Source organism: Lepidochelys kempii, chromosome 1 (genome assembly GCF_965140265.1).
Source record: "Lepidochelys kempii isolate rLepKem1 chromosome 1, rLepKem1.hap2, whole genome shotgun sequence".
Lineage (NCBI taxonomy): Eukaryota > Metazoa > Chordata > Testudines > Cheloniidae > Lepidochelys > Lepidochelys kempii.
In genome coordinates, this window is record NC_133256.1 from 19,683,615 (window position 1) to 19,709,173 (window position 25,559).

Genomic DNA, 25,559 nt, shown 5'->3' on the forward strand with positions numbered 1-25,559 from the left:
AGTCTCTGGAGCAGACCGGAAAACAGATCGCATCTCAGAGCACAAGTACTCTGACAGAACCAAATTCATCCTTAGTGTAAGACCACTGACTTTAAGGGACCTAGATCAGCGATGCATTTGAGTTTATTACAAATGCTTGTGTATTGAACATACCAATTGTTAAATATTACTAGTAACTAAAATGGTGGAACAGCATTTTCTGTAGGCCTGTGTCAGGCACAGAAATGTGCTTTCAAGAAATTAACAAGTAATTATTTCCTATTTTTTCTAATTAATCATGGGGGTGATTTGCATGACAGAGAAGAAACACTGGCAGTGGAAGGAGCTCTTGATAGTCTATTATGGCTTAACTGTTGTTTTATGAGAGTAGGGAAAATGGTAACATTATGGAATGCATGAGAATACACTGTAATCTAATTATAACAAAGTGTACTGCAATGCTATTCAATTGGGAAGAATTCTTGCAGTAATGAAACGCACATTTAATGCTGCTCCATTTTTTAAAAATGGCTATTTCATTTGCATACTGATGAGAGGGGCAGTAAGGCAAGCAAAAATTGAATGCAAAGTAGTCTGACAGAAAAGGGAAGGTCATGCTATTCTCTCTCTGAAATTTGCTCAGGATTTAGCCTGAACCAGCCATAGAAGAGGTCAAATAAAATACACAACTGGATCACAACACTATTTGAAGAAATTTTTGAAGAAATGGGCTACATATTCAAAATATTACCCATGAGACAAACCCTGAAAAGCAGAACTGCGTTAATTTTCTTCTCACTCTAGGGCAAAAAGCAATTTGTGTGTGCAAGCATATTTTCAAGGAGCATGCTTCACCATGTAGAACAGGGTGCATGTTCCAAAACTGGCATCTTTAGAGCTTAATGCCGAGAGAGTCAAAACTCCTCACAACTTCAATATGGATTTCAGGTTCATAAAGACTTAAAGATCGGGCTAATGAAATTATGTCTACAGTACTTTTTATGGCACTCATTACCATAGTATCTGAGCCCCTAGCAATCTTGTAACATATTTATTCTCCTATGAAGTAGGGAAATACCACTTCCCCTTTATACAGAGGGGGCAACTAAGGCACAGAGTATTAGGTATTTAGATACCTAATTCCCACTTAAATCAAGGGGAATTAAATGCCTTTGTGGATCTGGACCTTACCCAAAGTCATATAGGAAGTATGTGGTAGAGCTGGGAAATTGAACCAAGGACTTCCAAGCTTAAAAGTAGTGCCCTAACCACTGGACCATCCAGATGTGCATGTAGGACATACATCTATACTGGAGGCTGTGTGATGGTGCCATGGAGGAGCTCATGGTGTATAGTGCCTACTTCAACGTGTTGGCATTCAGAGTGTATGCTTACACACTGCAGGGACTGGGAGCAGTCCATGCACATAGGAGATCTCAGAGACTGCAACTGTAGCATGCCTCTGCATGGAGTAGAGGGAGCAAGAGCATGTAAATTCCTTATATCATCACCTACTCACTTTTGCAAGGGCCACCTACAGTCTATCCCTTTGTGAGATGAAGGCTCAATAAGGCATCATAACTATTTGGATGACTGTAATTTTCCATTGTAAACATATGGTCTCAAATCTGCAGCACTCACTCCTTCATTGTAACAGTGGGGTACAACTTATAGGTCCTTTTGAAGTTTTGCTGCAGGTCCCGTTTTGAAGAATGAGACTGGAAAGCCAATTCAGATGTTACAGTATGGACAGGCAAGAAACAAACATTCATCTGTTAACCACAGAACTAACATTTCCTGGCTAACAGGTGATGTCAACACCAGACAAAATATTGGCAGAAGGAAATTTTGGCAAATTTATCTAGACTGCTGCTGCCATCAATGAAAGAAGTTAAGAAATCAAGACACGAATTCTAAAAATAATGAATCTCACTGATATCTGAGATGAAAAGATTAGTGTATGCACTAAGTGTATGCACATTGGGAGAAATGCAATAATAGAAATGATGAATAATCTCTTTCAGTCTCAGATCATTGTGTCAATTAATGAACAACTGTCCCAGTCTATGAAGGGCCATTTCATATGGATACGAACATTCCACAACAGATCTGATGGATCTAATCATTTCTATAGCTATCTACAGTTGAAGAAAGCATTCAAAGGTAGATTCATATGTTGTTTTTTATCCATGAAACTCTATTGACATTTATGGCAAAGTTTAGGGAGTAAATCAGAGCAGATTTCGGATCCTAAATTTTAGGAGGGCAAAGTTACAAAGGTCTGCAGACCAGCCCCCGTTTTTGAAAGCGTAATTTTCAGTTCCAAAATTTGTACCTGCCTTCAGGTAGTTGCAAGGAGTACGTACCCAGATCTTCAACTGCAATTCAATTCCAGGTGCAAACTATGCAGGTTCCAATTTTTCAGCTGCAAACTGCATGAGCAGAAAATTATTTTGAAAATTTTGCCCATAATGTCAGTGGGTACAACATTCAACAATCCGCAACTGGAGCCAATTTGTGTCTGTGGCCACATTTCACATAAATCATGTCTATCCTTAGGCCCTAATCTGTTTTGAGTGCAACAAGACCAGTCCTTGTTTACTATTTGCAAAGACAAGATCCTCAGAACTGCTGGAAGTTTGAAGCCTAAGGAGAGCTCACCTGTCCCTAAAGTTGGACAGATGTCGGCTGACTCCCGCAAGCAGCTCTGAAGAGAAATCTTAAAAATAAACAAACTGAAGACTCAGATTCATTGGCTCTATCATCTTTCTGCCTCTTTCCACAGAGAGGGATGCAAGGCTCAGAAACCCCACTAGAATGTTTGTTTTTTTCCAGAGGAGTTGATTTGAGCTAATCTCTCTCCTCAGAAGCTTCTCCGTGTCAACTCCATGAATTCGGGTATCTCCAGTTTTAGAGACATGGGATTAGGCAAGGAGGAAGCAGAGTTGTGGGGACAGCCACGCTCAATATCATCATCTCTGTTAAAATCTGTTGGGATTTCCTGATGTAAGATAATTCTTGCCCTGTCAGCATTATCTCACTCAGATTCCCATTCCAAGCTGCAATCCCCTCAACAAAAGAGATTCTGGTTGAGTTGGAGAATTGGGACAATATGAGTCCTGGACTACTATGGAATGCAAGCTGAAGAGTGAAATCATTGAACCACCATGTAAATGCTCTGGACATTCCAAAATAGGAGGTATTCTCCCACAGATATAAGCACATCTGTGATCTGAAGTGCTACTCTATGGAGAAACAAACCATTTCCCCAATGTATGATGAGGCAGAATGTCTGCAGTCTCAAGGACAAAATTTAGGCCAAACTTTGGCCTTCCAGTGGGCTTTCCACAGGGAAGATCTGGGCCTAGGTCACATTAACATGTATTTAATCCTGTGACGTTAAATGGGCACATTGTACCCCATAAAAAACTACTCAAAAGAACCACGCATTACCTTTTCTTTCTTTTTGATTTTGGATGCAGGTAAAATCCAGTTTCATTTTTATGATCTGCAAACAAGTTCTGGCAATATATTAGCATCAATCCTAATGTCTTTTCATATTGCTAATTCAGAAGTTTCTTGTCACAGTGTGACCTTGAAAAGTTCAGAGAACTAAGATTCAAAGGCTCTCAGATCAATAGCTTTAAGCAGGAGTCCTACAATAAACAACTTATCAGAGCTCTTCAGCATCAGTTTCTATCTAACAATAGCTCTATGCACTTATATGGCCCCAATCAATGCAGAATCTGAACATCTAGTGTCCCTAGGCATATAGCAGCCTGACTTCTAGTCAGAAGAGCACAGATATACATTCCATGTTCTTTGTACCCATTAACCATGCAGGGCTTCACTTAGCAGTAGCTGCTTGGATAAAATTTCTATGGACTTTAATGGCACTTTTGCCTAGATCAGCAGTTCTCAAACAGTGGGTCAGGACCCCAAAGTGGACTTGCTGGGGTCTGGGGCTGAAACCAAAGCCCAAGCCCCACCACCCAGGGTTGAAGCCAAAGCCCGAACTTCATTGCCCGGGCCCAAAGCCGAAGCCTGAGGGCTTCAGGCCTGGGTGACGGGGCTCAGGTTACAGCCCTCCACCCCGGCATGGCAGGGCTCAGGCGGGCTCAGGGTTCGGTCCCCCTCCTGGGGTCGTGTAGTAATTTTTGTTGTTAGAAGGGGGTCGCGATGCAATGAAGTTTGAGAACCCCCGGCCTAGACCCTTTTGGATTGGATTAATAAATAGTGCCATGTTTAGTGTTAGTTTTCACTGAATACAAAAAGAAACACCAGCTTTATTGTTGTTGGTTTTTTGGTTTGGGGGTTTTGTTTTGTTTCTTTAGCACCTGGTCAAGGGCCAAAGACTTAATTGTTACTGAATGTATATAACACAAACATCAAAACAATCTGCTCTCATCAAATACACATTTCAAATTCATGTCCACTGCAACTTTGGAATATCTTCAGAGCCTAAAGGCCTTGCAGAAATGTGAGTAAGAATCTTATAGTATAATACATTCAGGCATGTAGAGAATTTCAGTATATGGAACATTCAGAAGCCAGCCACAATAGACTAATATTTTATAAAGTTCCTCAAAAGAAGTAATTTAAAACTCATTGTCCAAGTTCCTTCTTAACCTGTTGTGGGGGAAACCATCTCATTGTCTCCAGACTCTTCAGGTTCAGACATTTCCACTGTCCTTGATTAAAGTAATTATTTCAATTATGTTCCCTATATAGCAGGTTCAGTTGGAAAAACATCATGCACATCATTTGTTATTTCTCTGAGTATGGTTTTCCTAAGTCTCTTGCTGTCTTGCACCAAAGCTATTTAACTTCTTACTAATGCCAAAAGTTTTAACTATAGTCTGAATTTTGTCCTAATAACTACCCAGCTCTTAATGAGAATACAGAAGACAGTTTTGGTAAGTTGACCTTCTAGTAATGTTAAATAGAAAGCAGTCAAATTGACTGAGAGAAGAGAGGATGTGACAAAACAAATGTCAGGGTTTTTAGTGGATCCATGTTTTGCTTCAATATTGTGCAATATCTGTACCTGAAGAGTCAACAAAAACTATACACCAAAATACACTAGCAAAATGAGAAAAGTATAGAAAAAAAACCCCATGACCTCATCCACATGACAACTGTAAGGAAAGTTCATACACACGTGCAGACAATGAAGCTCACAATTCAGCATGTTCTTAGGTGTGTTCTGAGTAATACCTGATTAACGTACAAGAATTAGAGTTGGGTATCATATAATAATTAAACGAAAACCACAACAAACTCTTCTGGTTTGGGGGCTTCATTACTGTAGTCTATGGAACTTTTAAGAACTGAGGGGACTGTCTGTGGTTATTGCACCTGTAACATCTGGAGTATTCTGGGACGCAGGTTCAAACAGACTGGTCAACTGGCAGCAATTGCCACTGGGTTTGGCTGGAGAATGAACCAAAGACTGAAACGGAAGTTGAATGTTGTTATGTATACAAGCGTACACGTGTGTTAACTGTATTCATTTTATTGTTTTATATTGCTTGTTGTTGCTATTCTGATCCAATTATCACTGTAGTTAATTCATAAAGCACTACTTGCTGATTGCAGTTCCTGATACTCTATCACAAAGCTTAAAATTCAGCTCAGTTTTGCTGAAAGCTTTGCTGAAGCCTGTGATCATTTCAAGTGAACCTATGTTTACTTTCCAATGATTTAAGCCAGATTTCGGAGTTTGACTCAGAAATCATGGTTTCAGATAGTTCTGACCTGGAACCAGGTGAAACCTGCTGACAGTAGTGAGTTTTATTCTGAAATTCTGGGTTCATTTCTGCCCAAAATCCAAACTGAAACTGATGTGAATATAATTCAAAGACACTTCACAGATATTACTCCCATGAATGGCTGCAGACTAAAAACATGGAGTTTCACACAGCTCTAATAATAATATGAGTCTGGTTTTGATCTTGCTTAAACTAGTGTAAGATAATCAGTGTTGCTTCTACGGAGAAACACAGGTGAGAGATCAGAATCAGAGCCTACAATTTTAATAAACTTCTGCCTAGATGGGCTGTCAATCCAACTTTAATTTCCTGTTTGGAAGAAGAATTAGGTCAGAGTCACCAAGGATCAACGAGTGCTTTATATGCGTCTTTTCTGTTTGCTATAAAGTCCTGTTTGCATATCCTCATTACTGCATAGGTCCCCACTGAACCAGTGTTGAAAATGGTTCAACTGCTGGCATAGATAAGACAAAACAATTTTCAGTGGTATTATAGAAACAGTGGTTGAATCTTGGAACTCCAAATCAGATTGGGAACCCTGCCTCAGTCACGTTCTCTATAATGGTGCTAAAAACATTTTTGTCCTCTCTACATTATCAGTTAAACAGTTTTCAAGGTGATATCAGGGAGAAATGGCTACTGACAAATATTTACTCCTGGAGGAATTCTGCATTGAAAAATAAAAAATTCTGTGCACAATATTTTAAAATTCTGCAAAATTCTGCATATTTTATTTGCCAAAATAACACAATATAATAATGCCAATTTCAATTATTTTGGTAATTTATTTCAAAATACCCACCAGCAAATATGTCTGTAACAAACACAGAAAACACAAAAGATTCCCCCAGGAGTAGAGAGTTAAAGAAACCCCTGTGCCCATATGGATCCTCACTGCAGGATCAAAATATAAGTTACCCTAAAGTAGGAGGGATGTGGAGGAAGGCAGAGAGCAAATTAGTCAGTTGAGAAAATGCATTAGCTTAGTGGGGTCTGTCCCCAGTCTCTCCCCAGTGAGAGGTGAGAGTGCTCCCTGCTTCTCTGAGGGCAAATGGACCTCAAGATCCACTCAGCTGCTCCTAACCCCCAACCCTTCTTCAGCTCCCCCTCCCTCAGGATCCTTGCCCCAGGGACTGTTCCCCCTCAGGTGCTCCTCCCACACTCACTGCCTCCTCCTTCAGGGCACAGCCCTTTGCCTTCACCTCTTCCTTCCCCCAGAGATTGACTCTCATTTTCCACAACATTTGCCACCCCAAGCTTCAATAGCCCCCACCACTAGGGGCCCTGTGCTCCCACTGCTTCCCCCCAACCACTGGGGATCCTCTGCTCCCACACACCACTGCGGACCTTCTGCTTCTCCCCCTCCCCTCACCACTGAGGCCACTGTGCTCCCCACTACCCACTCCCACCACGGGGTACCCTATGCTCCCCCCTCCCACCCTGACTGACCCTTTCCTTGCCTGCCCCACCCCTAGAGGCCCTAGCACAGTGGAAGAAACTGACTGCAGGAGCCGTAGCTGGAGAACCAGGTTCCTGGCAGAGGGGACTTGGCTGTGCGGCGCTGCAGCTAAGAGTTCCATCTGGGACTGGGGCGTGCGCTGCAAGCAGATGTCTAGTGAAAAAACCCTCCCTAAATGGCGTCCCTGGCCAAGGCTCCCCACAGCTGCTTGGGTCAGCCCCATACCTCTGCAGGGCGGGCACAGTGACAGTGGCAAGGAGCACGCACTGGGACTGCCTCCCAGTGGGAATGCATGGATCACCCTGCAGCCTCCACCCCAGGTCATGGACTCAGCAGAAAGGCTGCACCCAACCCTGACACAGCACAATGGCTGGGCTGGCCCCAGAAACACCCTGAGGTCCTGCCCCTCCATGACGGGCACACCACGATAGCGAGAGAGGAGGAGAGTCTTGCACATATGCACAGCCCTGTTCCCCCTCTCCCCAAGGAGGTGATGTACATCTCTCCTAGCTGCTCCTGCCACCCGAAGTGATGCACCCGCTCGGGACTGCTGCCAGAGAGGGGCATGTGACCCTTCTCGCGGCTTCTCTTTGCTTTCCCATCTATTATTCTGTGAGGAAACCAAAAAATCTGCAGGGGACATGAATTCTGCACATGTGCAGTGGCACAGAATTCCCCCAGGAGTAAAATATTGTCAGGCATGAGTCAGTTTCCTTTTATGGATGAGGCTTAACGGACTGGTGGCATTTTTCAACAATGAAGTTAAACTTTCCTTCTGGTAAAGCCTGAGTTAACATTTCCCCACAGCATAAATCTTGACAAACAATCCTGAATAACAGACTGGCTGGAGAGAACTGTTGACAAGACTTAAATCTGACACTGTATTTATGACAGGTTTCAGAATAGCAGCCGTGTTAGTCTGTATTCACAAAAAGAAAAGGAGTACTAGTGGCACCTTAGAGACTAACCAATTTATTTGAGCATAAGCTTTCGTGAGCTACAGCTCACTTCATCGGATGCCACAAGTACTCCTTTTCTTTTTACTGTATTTATGATCCATCCACGATAAGGGGGTCACAATAGTACTTGATGACCGTAAGGATAGGTTTTCATTTCATGATTGGTAACTGACAATCCTTATCTTTAGAAACTGGCTTCCAGAATCTGAAGGAGTAATTAAAGCAGTCATTCACCACAATCTAAGTCTGAACTCTAAACTGCCCAAACGTCATAATGAAGGGGAAAATGTGACAGAGGAAATAGCGGCTGTTAAGAGGGAGGATTATATAAATTTCTGGAAGAATAAAAGTATTGACCCATCTTTGAAATGGATAGGGGTGGGTAACATCCTCAGCATGCTACTTCCAAAATTATTCCAAAAGTGGCCCAGCGAAACCTTAAATGCTTAGAGATATATGGGAATACAAATACCTGCTGGCATCCCCAAGTAACTGCTTCCCTCCCAAATGGTACTGTAGCCTTATGTCAGAAATACTTCATCCTGAAAATAGTACTTCTGGGACTGCAAGTTTCAGAAACTGGAAATCAGATCTTCCTGGCTTCTACCTACCATGTCAGGAATCAGATTTCAGAGAAGCAGCCATATTAGTCTGTATTTGCAAAAAGAAAAGGAGTACTTGTGGCACCTTAGAGACTAACTAATTTATTTGAGCATAAGCTTTCGTGAGCTACAGCTCACTTGATCAGAGGCATTCAGTGGAAAATACAGTGAGGAGATTTATATACACACAGAACATGAAAAAATGGGTGTTTATACTGCAGCAAAGTTAGCAACATGAAATTACCTTGCGCGTCAGCAATGGATGCGTAGCAATACACATCCTGTACTGTAATAGCAACTAGCAGGTGTATCTATAATTGGAGTTGTGTAATGTCTGGGGTGGAGGAGTGGGAATGTCTCAAATAGCAACAGAATGGACTTAAAAAACACCAGATTCATGAAAGTGGGCGGATTAGTTTCATTGTTTGATTCTCACTTACTAAGTGACATTTTGACACTAACTTTACCTAACTAGGTCTAGTTGCAATTTCTGATCTTCTGTATTTATAGATAAAACAAATAAATTAAATGCTTGTGAGAGAAGTCTGAGCTATAAGAAGCAGCTTCATGGGAGATAAAACAGCTGATACAGAGAGCTGAAAGGCAAATATACATATAGATAAACATATGCACACACATACACAGGTGTTTTTTTTTAACCTCACAGTGCTCCTATCCAGTACTCATCAGGAGGGGCCCATGTAGGCAGAATTAAGTCCCACCTTCCCAGGAACTCATAGGTGCAGGAGCTAGGGTGTTTGGGTGCTGCTGCACCCCCAGGTTTTGCCCAGGGTCCTAGCCACCAGCCCCATTCCCCAGGGATCTGCTGCCAAATCGGGGTCCCAGCCGCCAGCCCCGCGCCCAGGGGCTCCACTCCTGGCCCTGACCTGGGGTTCCACCCCTGCCCCCAGCTGTGGTGCAAGCCTTGGCTGCTTTGCCCCTGACTGCATCCTCTCCTCTTGGAGCCACAGCCCTGCTCCCATCCCCAGCTCTAGGGGACGCTGAGGAGCATGGACAGGGGTAAGGAGGGGCACAGTTCTGCAGTCCCACTCTAAAAACTGTTTCAGCACCACTGCATGGGAGATGCACAGAAACAGAGCAACAGCACCAGTGTTAGGACTTCTGTCCAGCAACCTACTAGGTCTGATCAACCCCTCACTTAAATTGATTCAGAACCAAACTTACAGTCCGGCCCTTGGCATGCCTCCTGCAGTCCTAGGCAGACTGACTGCACAGCACCCACATTATCCTGGACGTGAAGATCCTGGATAAAACAGCTGCAGGACACCCACAGCAGTCCATGAAACTAGCTGCAAGAAACCCATTCGGATGAATGGTACTAGGGCTAGGTAGTGGTCCCAAGCCAGTGTGGTCCCAGATCTTCCACTGAAGGTCTTCGTTCTCTGGTAAGACAGTGAGATAGCAGCAAATCTTAAGTTGTAGCTGCTTTTGGACTCTGTATGGACCTTAATTTCTGGTAGGCAATGTACTTGTATTCTTCTCACACTCACTGTACAGTACGCTCAGCCATCTATATTTCTGATGATAGGCATAACAAGATGATATGGTCGAGCCCACTGATCACCATGGCCTACTCACTTAACACAACTGGGTCCCCTTTTCCACAGATGGTTCTCCTCACTGTGAAGGAAAGATTCTCCTCATTTATCTTTCTTGGAAAGTCCCTTCACAAGGAAATTCTCACTCTTCTCCTCCTGTGTCACCTTCCATCACGACAATACTCATCTTGACTTTATGATCTATGCACTTAGTTTAGAGGGTGGTCAGCTCTACCATGCCTCTGGGATCCACTTATTTGAGATCCTCAGATGAGAGGCACTTTAATAGATGCTAAGCATTATTATTTTTGTTTCTCACTTGACCACTGACTTAGCAACCCTGAGATTTGTTATTTGCTTGTACTGTACACAAATGTACTGTACTTTGCTGCAGTATACCCCCCACCTTGACTAAATTTATGGGGGCATTTAACTTCCATTGGTTTCCTTGTATATATCCATGTTCTAGCTTGGCTTGTACTGTCCCAGCACCTCACTGAGCAATAAACTAACCGATGTCCTTTTTTAGCTGTTGACATGGAAACATAAGAGCTATTTGTCAGAGACTACATTATATTTTCAAACAGAACAGAAAAGCCCTAAATGCATATTTTGCTGATTCACTTTCAGCCATTTTAAGCTCCAGACAATCTACCTTGTTGTCACTTTTTCCTGCCTTAATTGATCATGTTCTGAATCTGTATTAAAAAATCTGGCCATCTGAAATAGTGGCTGTTTTGATTATTTAAATCTTCCAAGAATCATATTCCCATATTCTTAAACAAGACAAAGTCTTTTCATCATTGTTTTCTGCTTTAGGAAACTACTGTATTCTAGTTGACGCTTCCTCTCTGAGTGAGGCACTGCTCTATGAAACTGGCAGTCCTACTAGGGATCTGGGAAACAGAATATATGTATATTGAAAAGCTATTAAAGCATCTCCTATGAAAATAAAAGGTGCACTGCTTCCTTAGCACATGCTTAAGTCTATTACCTGTTCTAGGACGTTGTTTAATTATCTTATGGGACAGAACAAGGAAAATGGCCAGAAGTGTCACTATGCCACTTATTTCTACCATATTTGCTAAAAGAGAATCTGTTCCAGCAGGCATTAGTAATTCAGTATTTAGTTTATGATTTCACTGCACATCCAGTAATTTAGCACAAAATTAGATGCAGGTTATACTTAAGAGATCCACTGGCAAGGTAGAGAAATGGACTTCTATAAAAATAACCTGAATAGGGAACTGAGATGCAATGGGAAAATGCATCTTTTAAATGATTAATCAACTGTATATATTGTACAATAAAGAATTTAAATCAGAGCTTGTCATCCTGTACAACAACGAAACTACTGTAAGCTATAGTTTATTCCATAGGGTCCTATCTTGCCAGGTGCCGAGTGCCATTGTTATTGTGTGTGTTCAACATCTAACAGGAAGTGTTCAGCATCTTGTAGTATCAGACCCATAACGAGCTCCAATTCACCAACTGGAGAATCATCCCTTGAAATGCTTTTTAAAATAATGGCAATATGCACAGACTCCAGCATAGCAGTAGGCTCCACCTCTTGTGTAGCAGGATCTTTGGGGTGGCAAAGATTACCCCCTTTTTTAAAAAAGAAAATGGGTGAGTTTTGGTGCAGTTCCACAAAATCATCTCACTAATCCTACCCAAAATCTTCAGGCCACCCGCATTCAAATCAGTGGACAGGAGTTGGTTACATTTGCGGAGGGGACCTGAAAAACTGCTTTGAAGGCCCAAATAAAAATGATGAAAATGGACCCATCACCCACACACCCCGCAAGGGTCGTTTGGGTAAAGACTGCACCATCTCCCACAAAGAGAGATATCTGTGTAGCCCATTCCCCAGCAGCAGGTAGCTGAGCTGGATGTGTTGCTGTGTGCCTGGAAAACCTGGTTGCTCAACAAATTTAGGTCTTTGATAGGCACATTGTCCATTCTAGGGGGCCATTATTAGGGAAGTCTCAGAAAGGAGCCAGAGCATCAGCAGTGGGTTGAGATTCCCAGCATCAGACAGTAGGGGAGGAGTTAAATGACATTCTGAACCTCATAAAGATGCACGAAAGCTTCACCTTTTGCTCAGTTTGGCTGAATTGGTTCTTCTGCCCCTGACAGCAATGTCCTGCCTCAACTGTAATGTAAATATAAGAGGTAGCGTGTTCAGGTTGGTGTCAGAATCTGAGATGAGAATGCAGACACTTTTTTGTGGTTATACTTTCAATCTTTGCTGTCCATTACCTGCTTTTTCCTCCCCAAAGGGAATAGTAATAATATCTGTAAAAACAAACTTTATCTTTTAAAAACTATTAACTATTTAAATATTAATACAGCAGGAAAATATGCTGAGATAATAAGCACAGTGTTAGAGAAATCTTTAGCCAGGTCATTAGGCAGCTAATAGCCCCACCTGACCATATATCAGGTATATCAAGTTTCATACACCCAGAATATATATCAGGCACACCACTGTACTTTCAGCATATCACATTTTAGTTCATTTCACACCAGAACACAAACAAATTTTAAAGTCTCAACCTAAGAGTCACTGAGACGTGAATGTCTCTAGATTAACAGTTCTCACGCTTGTCTTTGACATAGAGAATGGCTAGTCAGCCGCAGCATACACACTCCATTATTGGGACCTTAATTAAGGAAAACTTATGGGCCTGATTTTCAGTGGCACTGATCACCTGTGGCACCAATTAGAACCATGGGTACTCAGCAACTCTAAAAATCAGTTTCTCCTATCCTCTAATAACTACCCCCTTTACCAAAAATGATGAGTAAAATAGGTTTCAAAACATGCTAACAAAATAATCATATGACCTTTGAACCCCAGAGATAACCTTTCATCTATGTTCCTACATATGAATTGGTCTGATTGGCCTACCCCATTTAGAGTTGTCAGAGTTCCTTCCCCACTCTGAACTCTAGGATACAGATGTGGGGAACTGCATGAAAGACCCCCTAAAGTTATTCTTACCAGCTTAGGTTAAAAACTTCCCCAAGGTACAAACTTTGCCTTGGCCTTGAACAGTATGCTGCCACCACCAAGCGTTTTAAACAAAGAACAGGGAAAGAGACCACTTGGAGACGTCTTCCCCAAAATATCCCCCCCCCCCCGCCCAAGCCCTACACCCCCTTTCCTGGGGAAGGCTTGATAAGAATCCTCACCAATTTGTACAGGTGAACACAGACCAAACCCTTGGATCTTAAGAACAATGAAAAATCAATCAGGTTCTTAAAATAAGAATTTTAATTAAAGAAAAGGTAAAAGAATCACCTCTGTAAAATCAGGATGGAAAATACTTTACAGGGTATTCAGATTCAAAACACAGAGGATCCCTCTCTAGGCAAAACCTTAAAGTTACAGAAAACAGGAATAAACCTCCCTCTTAACACAGGGAAAATTCACATAAAACAAAAGATAAACTAATCCGTCTTGCCTGGCTTACCTATACTGGTTGCAATATTGGAGACTTCGATTAGGATGGGTTGGAGAAGATGGATTTCTGTCTGGCCTCTCTCAGTCCCAAGAGAGAACAAACATGTAAACGAAGTGCACAAACAAAAGCCTCCCCTCCTTCCCCAAGATTTGAAAGTATCTTGTTCCCTTATTGGTCCTTTGGGTCAGGTGCCAGCCAGGTTACCTGATCTTCTTAACCTTTACAGGTAACAGGATGTTGCCTCTGGCCAGGAGGGATTTTATAGCACTGTATACAGAAAGGTGGTGACCCTTCCCTTTATATTTATGACAAGAGTGTCTTGGATTGTTCTGTAAACTGGATACTTTTTTCAAGGTTTTAGCTCCATGCTGAGCTCCAAAATAATAAAATTATCTATGTATAGGATATACTACCCATTTGGGTCCCAACAGGCCCTCAGGCATACTACTTGGGTAACCCTGTAAACATCCCAAACCCTGGTAAACATCCCAAACCCTGTTTTCCTTTTCAGGAGTATGGAACCAAATTGGGAAGTGTTAGGGTGTCAGGAAGCAGATGCTGCTGAAGTTCCATAAGCCAGAGGACTGAGCTGATATACAAAAAAGGAGTAAGGGATAAGGACCTGAAAAGAGACCATCTTGCCCTGCTTTAAAAAAAGAGACATTTTGTAGAGGGATCTTTATTTGTGCTTTATTTCTGCCTCAGAAAAGTACAGTCTTGGATTTTTACCTGGTTATGAAAAGCCTTCCTTTGATTTCAATGGGAGCTGGACCACGCCTTGTATTAATAGAACAATAGCTGAACATTAGCGGTAGAATATTCAAAAATGCATGCTTAAGTGGAATTTGCAAAATGGGTAACTTGCCTACACAGTTTGCAATTCCCCAACTCTAATATGCACTTGCAAGCTCAGTTTTGCCCATTTTGCATGTGCAGGTTAGGCATACACACATCTGACAATTTCTAAACATATTAACAAATGCTTTACTAAAAGCACTCTCTCTATATTGTTCCATTTAGAGATATTCTTTGCAACACCCTTTTTCAATCTGTGCTATAATTTAGAACTTGGAATTGCTTGAGATTCATCAAAGGTAAATTACCAAACATTATGAAAAATCCTACTTAATACCATTTATGTTTCGATATAAAGAGAGAGCTGTAGTGGTTTCTATCTTGCCATTGCAGTGTGCAATCAGGGCTATGTAAGCTCTGGTGATTATCAAAATAAAATAATAATATTTAGGTGCCAAGTTCACTCATAGAACTCCACTCACTCATAGAACTCCGCTCCCAAAGCTATAATTCTGTAATAAAGTTTTGGAAGTAATTTCAGATTTGGCCCTGTGGATGGGACTATAAAACCATCCAGTCTGGAACAACAAGCTACCCGAGTGTATGTACCAATAGCTCTTGATTTTATTCCCGAGAACGCCAAATGAATTTTGAAGCAACTATGGGGGGCAAGCGACAAGAATGTGAGAAATGTATTGATCTGCAAAACAAGCAAACCTAAAATGCAAAACACTTTGTTACTGAAATAGAAACGGCAGACGCAGCACTGGCTGCCTTTACGGCTTCTTTATGGTTTGTCTGCATGTCTGAAGAGAAATGTGCAGAGAGGAAAGGATGCGCCACACTTCTGAAGGTTTGTTCTGCTAATTAGTGGATTAAGATATGCAGATCATGCCATAGACTGCAGTGTTGAGTCTCTCCATAATTTCTATGGACATAAAGACCAGGCTATTACAGCTTCTGTATTTGAAGTTTTTAATATTTTTAAATTGCCATTCCCCTTCATAACTCCCCCCCCTACCCCCGAGCATGTCTAGTTAAGTTCACTGATTCTCTCTTGCAGTGGGAAACTTCTTCTTTCTTTACATGTTCATTTTTCACATTTAGGGTGTTCAGAGGAGAATTCAATCTTTCAAACCTAATCCAATGCTTACTAAAGCCAATGGGAGTGTTTAGCCTCCAGAAAAAAAGTAGGATAAAATGGTGAATATAACAGACATTCTATAAATGTAACCAACTGGAAGCTGCTTGCAATCCTCATGAACTTTGGAGACTGAACTCTTCAGCTGTAACTCACCGCAGTCCCTGAGCCAAAATCCTGTGACTCTTTTCAGAACAGAGCTTTCCCCCGGTGCTAGTACATCTACGGCATCAAGTCTATTTTTAAGGAGTTAAGTAAGTGCATGTACTGCCTCTAGTACCAAGTGGCAGATTCATTGTTCTGGAAATCAGAGCACACAGTAGAATGCTCCTAGCCCTTGATGGCCTCTAAAGGCATATCTCCTTTGAGCTGTACAGAATCCTGATAAATTACTACAGCAAATGTTCATGTTCTACCCTTTGTGGCTCAATAAATAAATTAGCAAACACAATCATCTAAACACATATATAATGCTTTTAGCGTTCAAAGAGCCATACTAACATTAGTTAATTATCCCTCACAATCCTCTGAAGTAAGGAAACAATATTATCCCCATGACTGTAGAAATTGGGAAGCTGAGGCAGAGGATTGAAGAGATTTGCTGAAAGTCATCCAGTGCCTTGGTGGCAAAGCCAAGGTTAAAACTCAGGACTCCCTGATTCTCATCCCCCTGCTCATTTGTCCAGATCACATTGCCTGGGAGCATGCAGATTTGAAAGACTGAAGACACCTCGTGAACAATTCTTAAACTTCTCTCTTTTAAAGACTTCTTATAATTTTATACGATTTTACAGCTATAGCTATTCTGTATAGATTCTTATACTAATCTCATCACCACCTTCTAGCAGTCCACTAAGCATTAAGCTCAGGTTCATATAGGCACAGGCAGGCACAGTAAAATAATAATCTGATATGGAACCATGTGTGATGTCCAGAGTTATAATAGTCTATAAAACATAGAGGCTTACAGTAATTTAAAATACTCTGTTTGATATCTGTCAAAGCTTTGGAAGTGCCTTACACCAAATACAACAAAATGAAAACAAAAATAAATCTAATTTCCTTTTTATAAACATTTTTATTGAATTTAATGCTCCCTGGATTGAGGTGCCTGAGGTACTCTCTTTACTGTACAGTATCTTTGGAACTGGTATAGCATGGGCAATAGCAGGGCAAGCTACCTTGCGTTGCCCATCGCTCCATGGCCATTTGAACTGTGGTGATTGAGCTCGTACTTGTGATGTAAGGGAGTCAGTTTAGTTATGGAAAAAACAATCTGGACTGCAACACGCCAATCTAAACACTTTACAAAAGACACCAATCTCTTTGAGAGGCAATGACTTTTGGTCACAACTGATCCTGGGCAGATTTAAAGCACTGAGCTAGAGATGAAAGGATCTGAGGCTATGTCTACACTGCGTATCTTACAGCAGCACGTCTGTGCCACTTCAGCCGTATCGCTGTCAGGTACGCAGTGTAGCCACTCTTTGCCCGCAGGAAAGAGCTCTCCTGCTGGCAAAATAAAACCACCCCCAATGAGGGCTGGTAGCTTTGTTGGTGGGAGAGCGTTTCCCACTGACAAAGCACTTTCCACACCGGTGCTTTTCGTCATTAAAACTTTTGTGTTTTTTACACCCCTGACCAGCAAAAAGTTTTACTGACAAAAATGCAGCGTAGACCTAGGCTAAGTCTCCATAAATGTCTTGAGCCATTACTTAAGCCAGGGTTCTAAACAGCCAGATGGACTCTGGGTTAACTCCCCCACAGTAATAAAAAACAGTTACTTACTTTCTTGAAAATGTTGTTCTTTGAGATGTGTTGTTCACGTCCACTCCACATTAGGTGTGCGCGCGCCACGTGCACAAGCATCCGAAACTTTTTCCCTTAGCGGCTCCTATCGGGCCAGCAGGCCGCCCGACTGGCGCCACTGCGCCGTGCATATATATCCCTGCCGGCCTGACCCCCTGCAGTTCCTTCTTGCCGGCGACTCTGACACAGGAGTAGGAGGGTGGGTGGTGGAATGGACGTGAACAACACATCTCGAAGAACAACACTTACAAGGAAGTAAGTAACCGTTTTTTCTTCTTCGAGTGCTTGTTCATGTCCATTCCACATTAGGTGAATTACAAGCTTACCTCTGGAGGAGGGTAGAAGTCATGGAACAACTGCTCGGAGGAGCATACTGCCAACTGCCGCGTTCTCTCTGGCCTGCTGGTTCACCGCATAGTGAGTCGTGAAGGTGTGCACCAAGGACCAGGTGGCTGCTTTACAGAACTCCTGGATCGGGACCTGTGACATGAACGCCGTGGAAGTTGCCTGCGCCCTGGTCGACCGTGACCGCCAGGGCCGGAACACCTGCGAGCTCATAGCACGCCTGGATGCAGCTTGTAATCCAAGACGAAATCCGCTGTGCTGACACTGGGAGGCCTTTTAACCTCTCGACTACAGCCACAAACAGCTTCGTGGATTTGCAAAAGGGCTTGGTGCACTCCAAATAGAATGCCAGCGCTCGACGCACATCCAGGGTGTGCAAGCTGCGGTGACTTGGGTCCATATGGGGTTTCGGGAAGAACAGTGGCAGACAAATGTCCTGGCCCAGATGGAATTGGGAGACCACCTTAGGGAGGAACTTGGGGTGCGGCCGGAGCTGCACCTTGTCCTTGTGAAATACTGCGTACATTGGCTCAGAGGTGAGGGCCCTCAGTTTGGACACCCTTCTGGCCGAGGTAACAGCAACCAGAAATGCCACCTTCCAGGAAAGGTGGAGGAGAGAACAGGTAGTGAGGGACTTGAAAGGGGGTCCCATGAGCTTAGAAAGGACCAGGTTAAGGTTCCATGGAGGGACTGGGGGTGGGAGTACGGGAACACCCTCTCCAACCCCTTAAGGAACCGTCCCACCATTGGGTGGGAAAACACCGAGCCCCCGGGGTGGAAGGCGGAGATGGCCGCCAGGTGCACTCTGAGCGAGGATGGGGCTAGCCCTTGCTGCTTGAGGTGCAGGAGGTACTCCAGAATGGCCTGCACCGGGGCCTGGCCCGGTCGCACCTGTCGGGGTTCACACCAACACGAGAACCTTTTCCACTTGGCCATATAGGCTGCCCTGGTAGAGGGCTTTCTACTGCCAAGCAGAATCTGCTGCACAGGAAGGGAGCACTGGCTCTCCAGGGCGTTTAGCCACAGAGCCTCCAAGCCGTCAGATGCAGCAACTGCAGGTCGGGGTGGAGAAGCTGCCCACCGTCCTGTGTAATGAGGTCCCAGTGTAGGGGCAGGACTACTGGGGCCTCCACCGACAGCTCTAGGAGTGATGTGTACCAGTGTTGGCGGGCCCAGGCTGGGGCGATGGGGATCACTGCCGCCCTGTCCCTGCGCAGCTTGAGCAGGACCTTGTGCACCAAGGGAAGCGGGGGGAAGGCATACATCAAGTCCCCTCTCCACGGAATCGCGAACGCATCCGCGAGTGAGCCCTGGAAGAAGCAGAACTGCGGGCACTGGGTGTTGGCCCTGGTGGCAAACAGATCTACCCGGGGAAATCCCCACCTGCAGAAGAACAAAAGCATGACATCCGCCCTGAGCATCCACTCATGCATGCGGTATGACCTGCTGAGGGAGTCTGCCAGCTCGTTCCGCACCCCCGGGAGATAAGACGCCTCAAGGTGAATTGCATGGGCTATGCAAAGGTCCCAGAGGAGAAGAGCCTCGCGACAGAGTGGCGAGGAACAAGCCCTGCCCTGCTTTTTGTATAAAACATGGCAGTAGTGTTGTCCGTCAGAACTGTCACGCTGTGACCACTCAGAGTGGCGTGAAAGGTCTGGCAGGCGAGACAAACTGCCCTGAGCTCCTTCACGTTGATAAGGAGCGACCGCTCTGCCTCGGACCACAACCCCTGCATCAAGAGGTCCCCCAGGTGAGCCCCCCATCCGTGCTCTGACGCGTCTGTCACCAGCGTCAGGTCCGGAAGTGGGGCAGCAAAGGGGATGCCTTCACAAACCACAGGCTGGGACTCCTATCACAGCAGGGAGTCCAGCACGTCCCTTGGGGCTGTCACTACCAAGTCCAGGGGGACCCTGCTTGGGAGGTACACCCGAGCAAGCCACACCTGCAGAGCCCTGAGTCTCAGTCCGGCATGCCTGACCATGTGCGTGCATGCTGCCATGTGGCCCAGCAGCTGCAGGCAGCACCTGGCTGTTGTCATTGGAAGCTGCCGCAGGGAGGCCACTGCTTGTTGGATAGCCTGGAATCGGGATACCGGAAGGCTTGCCCGGGTTTGCACCACGTCCAAGACCGCCCCATGAATTCCACTCTCTATGTGGGTACGAGCGTGGACTTGGGGACGTTCACCAGGAGCCGCAGTTTGCGGAACAATCTCAGGGCCACCTCCACATGGCCCCGCATCTCCGTCTCGGATCGGTCCACCGGGAGCCAGTCGTTGAGGTACACCTGGATTCTCTGCCTCCGTAAGAAGGCCACCACCACCGCCATGCACTTCGTGAACACCCTTGGGGCCGCGGCTAGGCCGAACAGGAGAACCGCAAACTGATAATGTTCTCGGCCCACGGTGAAGCGTAGGAACCGCCGATGTGCTGGGAAAATGGCAATATGAAAGTACGCGTCCTTCATGTCGAGGGCAGCGTACCAGTCCCCTGGATCCAGGGAAGGGATGATGGTGCCCAGAGAGACCATGCGGAACCAGGCTTTGACCAGGAACTTTGACCAGGTCTAAGATGGGGCGAAGGCCCCCTTTGGTCTTGGGGATGAGGAAGTACTGGGAGTAGAACCCCTTTCCCCTTAGGCCGTGTGGCACCGCCTCTACCGCCCCCGCCTCTAGCAGCGAGCGGACTTCCTTCTCTAGGAGATGCTTGCGAGAGGCGCCCCTGAAGAGGGACGGGGAAGCGGGGTGGGAGGCGAACTGCAGTGAGTACCCATTCCGCACCGTGCCTAAGACCCAACGGTCTGATGTAATGGTAGACCACGCATGGGAGAAACGGGACAGGCGATTCAGAAAATAAAGGGACAGATCCGGTGATTGGCCTGATATGCTGTCCTCGAGTGCACCTTCAAAAACCCTGGCTTAGTGCCCGGCTGGGGTTTGTGCTGGCCTTGGTTCTGGCCCGGAGCATTATTATTATTGTTATTGCGCCGTCGCCTGTTATCCCTGCCTCGCCTGCGGTAAGGCTCATGCCTGTGGCGAGGCTGGTACTGGCATTGAGGGGGAGGCTGCAGCTTAAAGGTCTTCCTCTGAGTCGCCGGAGTGTGCATACCCAGCGACTTGAGCATAGCTTGTGAGTCCTTGAGGCTATGTGGCCTTGCGTCTGTCTGGTCCGAGAAGAGCCTGGACCCTTTGAAGGGGAGGTCCTGGAGTGTATTCTGGACCTCTGGGGGCAGGCCTGACTCCTGGAGCCAAGCTGAGTGCCTCAAGACCATCCCTGACGCGATTGTTCTAGCTGCTGCGTCTGCTGAACCCAGGGAGGCCTGGAGAGAGGTCTTGGCTACTGCCTTGCCCTCGTCCACCAGGGCCGTGAACTCCTATTGGGAACCTTGTGGAAGATTGTCCTTCAACTTCCCCACCGCCACCCAGGAGTTAAAATTGTGCCTGTTGAGGATGGCCTGCTGGTTAGCAATCCTCAGCTGAAGGCCCCCAGATGAGTACATCTTTCTAACGAAAAGGTCCAGGTGTTTCGCCTCCTTGGCCTTAGGGGCCAGGGCCTGCTGCCCATGGCGCTCCCTTTTGTTTACCGCCGAAACCACTAGGGAGCATGGACTTGGGTGGCAGAACAGGAACTCATAGCCCTTAGATGGGGCAAAGTATTTACGCTCCACTCCTTTAGCCATTGGAGTGCTGGAGGCCGGGGTCTGCCATATAGTCTTATAGTTAGACTGGATTGTCTCAATGAGCGGGAACGGTATTCTGGATGGACCTTCGGGGCTGAAAATGTCCACCATGGGGTCCTCCTGCTCAACCGTCTCCTCGGCCTGCAACCCCAAATTTTGGGTGACTGCGCAACAGTTCCTGGTGGGCTCTATGGTCTATCGGTGGAGAGCCGGACACCTCTGTACCCGCCACCGCCTCATCGGGGGAAGATGAGGAGTTAGCTGCTGCTCAACCCCCTCTGGTTGGTCCTCCTGCTCCCCATCTCCCGTGGTAGGGGCCTCCGGCTCAGGCCGGGGCAGGTGTCCATGGGATGGCACTCGGTTCGGTGCTGGACTCTCTCGTCTATGCTGGGGGGATGCTGGAGGCCTGGATATTGTTGCTTCCGGCACCGTCTGGGGTCAGTGCGGGGACTGGGACTGCTGCACCGAGTAACCTGGACTGGGCCCCTTGGCATTCCTGATAGGCCCAGGGGGTCCAGAAGGGCCAATGGCCTGGTGGCCCCCATTGAGGTTGCCAGCTCCCTTGAGGGTCCCTGCTATCCGGGCCCTGGTGCGGGTAGCTATAGCGGCCGGAGCCGGTGCCGGACTGCGGCGACACCGATCACGAAGGCCCTGGCGGTACCAATGATCTGCGCCGGCGGGAGAACGATCGGCTCCTGGCTGAGTGAGACCGGGAGCGGTACCGGTATCCCCGGGACTGGGATCGGGACCGTCTGCGGGAGACCTCTGGAGAGGGCTGTCTCAACTCCTCCCGGTGCCGGTCTCTGGGCGGTGCCAGAGAGCGGCGTGCCCTTTCTGGTGCTTCTTTGCGTCGACCCACTGCCGGTGCCGCAACCTCCTTCTAGGCTGCTGGCAAGTGCGAGTCTGCAGAGTTGGAGCTCAACCGGGACCAACTCCGGGAGCGGTGCTGGGACGGTGTCCTCGAGAGGCACACCACTGCCGGCTTACCCCTCAACGGCACCCGAGGCATGGGCGCCAGAGGGTTCTCCCCTTACGGGAGAGGGCTCACTGCTGACAGCTCGATGAGGTCCTTTGCAGCCTCAATGGTGCCAGGCGTGGAGGGCTGATCTGTTATGCCCTCGAGCCCATTGTCTGCACTGAGCTCACTTAGGTCTGGGCTCGGTCGGGCTTGTGCTGCCGGGACCGCCCGTGTCAACGCCGGTACCATGGCCTTCCCGCTCTTGTCGGCGCTCGGGGCCTTGGGAGGCACCAGCCTCCTGTGCGGGGAACGACCACGCCTTCCTTTAGGCCACACCGGGGAGGAAGAGCGGTGCTGGGGCCTAGCCTGGCGCTCTGGGGCCGACAGTTTATGGTGCTTAGCCGGTGCCGGGTCTCTCGACGGCTCCGGGGCACTACGCACCGAGGAAGCCTGAGCCGGCGTCGGGCGCTCTGGGCCCGGCAGCTGCAATGTGGCCTCCATCAACAATTGCTTTAGGCGAAAGTCTCTTTCTTTCCTTGTCCTTGGCTTGAACGCCTTGCAAATCCTACACCTTTCAGTTTGATGTCCATCCCCCAGGCAATGTAGACACGAGTCGTGGGGGTCACTAACTGGCATAGGTTTGCGGCATGTGGTGCAAGCCTCGAAGCCGTGGGCCTGTGGCATGCCCCGCAGCCTGGGGCAGGTGCTGGAGGCCTCCAAGCACCTAATGACTTAAGTGATCACAATCTGTATATAAACTAACTGATAACAGCTACTCTAAAGGCTAAGGGACTGCTCTTCTACGAGAGAGAGAGAGAGAGAGAGGTTGTTCCAAAGCCGCCACGGATGGTAAGAAGGAACTGGAGGGGGTCGGGCCGGCAGGGGAATATATGCACGGCGCAGTGGCGCCCCCCAGGGTGCCTGCTGGCAGCCGCTAAGGGAGAAAGTTTCTGACGCTTATGCACGCGGCGCGCGCACATCTAATGTGGAATGGACGTGAACAAGCACTTGAAGAAGAATATTTAGTTACAGACCTTTCTGCAGAGGTTCAATTTGTAATATATAAGAATTGGAAAGTACTGTAGTTGTGTATTATAAACTTACCTGAACCCTTTTCATCTAGAAATCAGAGAGACAATTCTATGAAGGCAGGTTCTTTGGCATGGTATGCTCCCTCTGACACCTAGTTTTCAACTGGCTGCAGTGAGATGTATAGTTCTGACATGCCCACCTATATGTCCTGAAAATCTTGCACTGATCTACTTTAGTATACATACACAATTTGGGAGCATCTATTAATTTAATGGCATAGTTTCTTCATGTCTATACTAGCAGATCCCTCCAATGCTTGACCATTAACACTAAAATTCCACTGGCTGGCTTCCTTTCAACCAAGGAACTTCACTTCCTAAATATTTTAGTCCTCCAAAAGGTTGCCATATTCTACAGCCCATGAGTGACTCTGGAGAACGGGGAGTGGACAGCGCAGCTGTTTTAAACCAATGTACATGATTTTGCAAGAGCAAGTGTTTTAACCTCTGAGTTCAAAAGACAAGAGTGTAGTCAATACTAAAAAGTCATCTGTATATAGCACAATGCTTAGCTTTATTGATCTACCCTCCTATGAAAGAGTTTGTGAGCTAGCAATTGAATTGCTAAGAAATAAAAACGGTGAAAGGCAGAACCTTGTCTCAGCACTCTAATTAAAGCAAATTGATCCAAAACAAATCCATTAACCTTAGCCAGGCAATAAAAGAGCTATAAATAACCACTATTTAGCCCATTACACATCAGTTCCTCCACAGGCATCATATTTTCTGTTTTTCTTTCCCTTGTTCTTTCTCACTGAAGCGATTTACATGACAAAGTAAGAGTAAATCATCTTCTATTTTTCAATCCTCACCTAGAGTCTTATTATACTCTTTGTGGCCCTGCAGTTGGTTGCTGTGGACATTCTGATAATATCTCAAACAAGGGATTAGTGCTTCAGGGGCAGCAGTAACAGATCAATTCTTAAGAAACAATGACAGTATTTTTATATAAAGCCACTACTAAAGAGAACAGATAAAGAGAAACACAGAACATATGATTTATAGTCAGAAATACAGTTGAAGAGGAATGTTTTCGATGAAGCAGCAGTGGCTCTTTAAAATGACTAAGATAAAGAGCAGGAAAAGAATACATACCACCAAAAATAAACATAGGAATTCAAAGGGTTACACAATTCCTTATGTAAATCTCTCTCTCTTGGTTTATTCTTAGTATATACAGTTTTTAAGACTACACTTTAGTCTTAAACTGCTGGGAGAAATGCAGTTCTAGCACCTATGACCCATTATCTTCATATTGTATATTCTTTACACTTCATTTAATATTAATGACTAAATGTGTTCCAATTATTTAGGGGGTTGGACTGTGCCAAGCATCAGCATGTCTAATTCCCCTGTCTGCATGAGGAGAGGATCAGCTACCTTCATAAGACAGAGGATCTTCTGAGAGGGTGGGGCCAAATAGGATTCTGTGGGGAATCCACACAAACCTTCACAGAGCCTGAGGCTGTATTAGCTTTTCACGCCTCCCTCTGCACTAAAGAACCCCTCCTGAATTCATTTTTAGGGGTAGCAGAAGGTGAAGGAGCCAGATGGAGCCATGCTTCCAGAGACAATGGTAGGCAGGGAGTCTCCAGAATTGGTATGGAGACCCCAGCATCCCGTGGTTCCCCCAAGTCTTGTGTGTGTGCCGGGGGGGGGGAGGGGAGGGAGTGGGGGGATGGGGGTGGAGGATCTGCAAGTTTTAGGGTTTGAACCCACTGCCCATTCCATGATGAAAGTAGCAAACTCAATGCCAATTGGAATGATCTGCTGGAAACTCTACATGGCTTCGGCCACAGACTTTACCTTTCCTCTCAGAGTTTTCTACAAGAAGGGCAGAAGAGCCACACTTCCTATCCAGCTGCTGCTGGTGCACTAGTTGTATTTATTTTTTAATAATTCTCAATTTAAGAGAAACTTGTTTTCCTCTCTTCTGGTTTTCCCAG

At 45.8% G+C, this 25,559-nt stretch overlaps 1 protein-coding gene across 19 annotated transcripts in view; it reads right to left on the minus strand.

The window, feature by feature from the left end:
• The window catches only part of DLG2 (discs large MAGUK scaffold protein 2), a 1,493,215-nt gene that overhangs the window by 99,641 nt on the left and 1,368,015 nt on the right, over positions 1 to 25,559 (minus strand). The gene's annotated exons all lie outside the window — the stretch shown is intronic.